Source organism: Microtus oregoni, unplaced genomic scaffold (genome assembly GCF_018167655.1).
Source record: "Microtus oregoni isolate MIOR12 unplaced genomic scaffold, Mior012 000079F_008, whole genome shotgun sequence".
Lineage (NCBI taxonomy): Eukaryota > Metazoa > Chordata > Mammalia > Rodentia > Cricetidae > Microtus > Microtus oregoni.
The window spans coordinates 315,972-319,499 of record NW_024544160.1 but is presented as its reverse complement, the minus strand read 5'-3'; the positions used below and the strand labels follow the sequence as shown (position 1 = coordinate 319,499).

Sequence of the window (3,528 nt, the reverse complement as noted above, 5' to 3'; positions counted from 1 at the left end):
ATAAACCAAGTATGAGTGCCTTATGGCCAACAGTCTGTAGCCTCGCCTCGGATTGGACCCACACTGCACTGTCTCATTCCAACCAGTGTTCATTCGGTGGCAGTCACACAAAGCCAGCCCTCTCTCTGCACCTTACAAGTTTGTAATTGAGCTCAGGAATTTCGGGCACCCAAATAAAACGATATGTATGTACAATTCTGGTTTATTGCACAGGGTCACCACAGACAGCAAGTGATTACACGGCCAACCACAGGACGGACGCTGATAGGCACGGATGTGTCTCTAACCACAAATGAAATAAGACACCGATCTTACTTCACCATGCAAAGGCTGTGTCGGCGGCGCCAGTGAAGTCCTGAAGGCTCACGGCACTCATGCTGTTTCTGACGGCATCAGATGAGACGCGAGGGACACAAGGGTCCCGTGGTCACGAGCCACCTGGACCACACGTGTAGCAGAAGGGCCACTTTAAAGCTTTTCAGAGAGTTCTTTAATCAGGGATGCCAAGGATGTGCAAGGTCCTAGGTTCAATCCCAGCACCATGGAAGGAGACACGCTGGCTTTCAGGACAGATCCTGGGAAAGAAATGTAACTATTTAAGATCTGTAAGTGACCTCTCCAGAACGGTGTGACTCAGCTGGACCCTGAGTCTTGTCACGCCCTTTACCCAAAATACAACTGCGGATTCCTCGGCCTCCCTGCGCTCCAGGTGTTAGTGCTGTTGCTCAGACCACACCTCTCACACTCTCTAGGGGCACAGGTAAGCCGGCTCCTAGAACGCCAGGCCGCTGAGGAACTCTTTCCAGAGAAAGAAGGAGAGCGAGAACTGGGCAAAACCGCCCTCTGCTCTCGCCTCACTCTGCAGCACTGAGAAACCAAGGAAAAGACCTGGAATTGTATTAACAGACTCCCAAAATAAAACTTTATGGAAGTGTTTATTTTAAAGTCTAGTACCAGAGAACAGGATAGACGAACATGGCAGGTACTACTCACAAGGGACAATGTCCCCACTGGTCACCCTATATTTTGGCAATGAATTCAGTAAAAAAGCACAAGAACATTCTAGAAGGGCTTAAAAGTCACATTCTGAATTAAACAGAAAATGTTCAAAGCTAAACAGTGAAATGGAAGCTTTCATTGGCTGCACAATCCTACCAAATCTAAATAAAAAGTGTGGCTAATGGCCATCTCAACAGCACTTAGTCTCAAATCCAACAATTCATCATGGAACTACACAGCTAAGATGCTCGCCCACCGTGCAATGCTGGAGTTTAGTGAAGATCATCCCCGAGGGCGGAGAAGCAATGAAGGTGAGAGGTGGGCCTGAGAAGCCCTAGGGCAGAGCGCACGTGCTGGCTGCTGATGCCACTGTTTCCACGCCGAAGGCCTAGCAAGGCTTGCTTCCGGGAGGAAAAGGAATCTATCTGGCTGACAGCTGCCCTGAAAAGGTCATCAGACACACGGCTAGTTACCAGGTAACAGCCTAAAGCTCTTGAGTAATGATCAAACCAAAACCCTGACACCTGCCCACTGAAACCTTTTATGTTTCTGTCAATGCTTTGTTCGTAACTTATTATGGCCTGGACTTATGCCAACCGGTATTTAAGCCAATTAGGAACAAAGACAAATTGCACTCTCTTTAGGTCTAGTTGGTGGAGAATAACATTTCCTGTAGTGACCGTATCATACAATCTTTAACAAAAACTCATAGGTGGCATTGATTATTCCCCAGGAGATGAGAGAGCGATGATAATTGAGATGGGCGCCTCTGAAGAGATTGATCAGCTTCCTGTCCCGCTCGAGCCAGATTGTCTTGAAAACCATGGGGAAAGACTGGAACGGTCCGCCAATCTGAGACTGGATCCAAGCCTTCACAACATTAATTGGGAAGCTCAGGAAGCCCAGCATGGCACCCAGCACACCTCCACAGATAAAGTCGTTGACCAAATGCTCACTATTCATGGTGGTAGTAGGCAGATGCTCTTTAATGGGCCCTCGAAGGCCAAAAAAAAAAAAGGATATTGCTGAATCCATTTCGGAAAAGGATAGGCACAAAGCCTCGGTAATACTCTGCAATTTCGTGGCATCTCAGGGCCCAGAAGGCCTGGTAAGTGTTTGTGAACTTATCGTGATGCTTGTGGTCCTGAAGCAAAGTCTGAACCCTTTCGAATGGAGTGAGAATGGCTTCTGTTGTCCCTGCAAGCAGCGCCGCCACACTTCTGGTGGCAAACTCGGGAGCACCGCTCACGTGCTTGCGGAGCAGGCGTGACAGGTCCTCTTACAGACCAAACATAAGCGCCAGCGTGGTTGTCTTCTGCATCAGCGGGGGGAGGATCCCACGATACAAGTTTCGAAACCCATCCCTCCTCAGCTGGAGTATCGCATCCCGGGTTTTGAGGCCGTACAGCTGCTGCCGAAAGAGGATCTTCTGAACGGGGTACCTGATGGCCACGTTGTTGAACGCTGCGCAGCAGCCACAGAAATAATGCTTTATCTCACCCACGTCTGCAATGTGAGGAGACAGATCCTGGTTTGAAGAGGTCAACATTGGGGGCCTCTTATCATGCGCTTCTGAGTCCATCATGGTGGTTACGGTCTTTCTTCTCTGGGGAAACGTTTTAACCTGTGACATCGACCGAGCCTGGCACTGATGACGACATCTTTCTGGTAACCTTCCCAACGTCCTCCATTGTTAGCCTTCTCTCTTCTGGAGTCAATACTGACAGCTGCATTTCCCACGGCCAAGGGCGCCTGCCCGCAGGACGGCCGGCGAGGGAGCGAGCCCGCGCCCGTGCAGGCGCAGACCAGCTGAAGTAAATACCGTTACAATTAGGTGGTATTCGTATTTAACACAAATTCATTGTGTATAGGAAATAATTTGTAATAAATATGTTAGAATGAGCAGTGTTTTCCTATTGAAAACATTACAATTTACTATGCTTTAGTGCTTTCAAATATTTTATCTCACAACTTTGCTACTTTTCTCATTAATGTGATAACATTTTTGATAAAAGAAAATAAACAATGTAATGGATTGTTTTGACTCATAATGTGAGGGAATAAAGTTCATCATTTTATAGATGACATGGTGCTAGGAGTATAATGTGAATGTTATGTGCCTAGAATCAGGAAAAAATGATTAACAGTGGTACCTATCTTGCTTTTTTCTGTTTTTATGCTTAACTTTCTCAGAACTCAGCCCATATTTCGCCCATTCACAGTGAGTTTCCTCTTCTCAGATAAACCTTCATATATTCTAAATCTTGTCAAATTGACAATCAAGATTAATCATCATGGATCAGGGCAGGTAGCTCAGTGGACAAAGTATGTGTTGTATGTTCACAAGTGCCTGAGTTGAAATCCTGGCACCAAAATAAAAGCCAGCCACTCTTGCTGAAATGGCAAGGTCCAAGGTCCAGACTTTGTCAAAATATGCAGTGGAGAGCAGTAGAGTAGAAAACAACCAATGTTGACATCAGTTCTCCACATAACAACACATAGGAAAGTATATAAAAGGAGAAAGAGGGA

General features: G+C 46.6%; 1 pseudogene; it reads right to left on the bottom strand.

Annotated features, from left to right (window-relative positions):
- Positions 1 to 1,683: 1,683 nt before the first annotated feature.
- On the bottom strand, positions 1,684 to 2,802 carry LOC121441576 (annotated as a pseudogene).
- Positions 2,803 to 3,528: the final 726 nt, after the last annotated feature.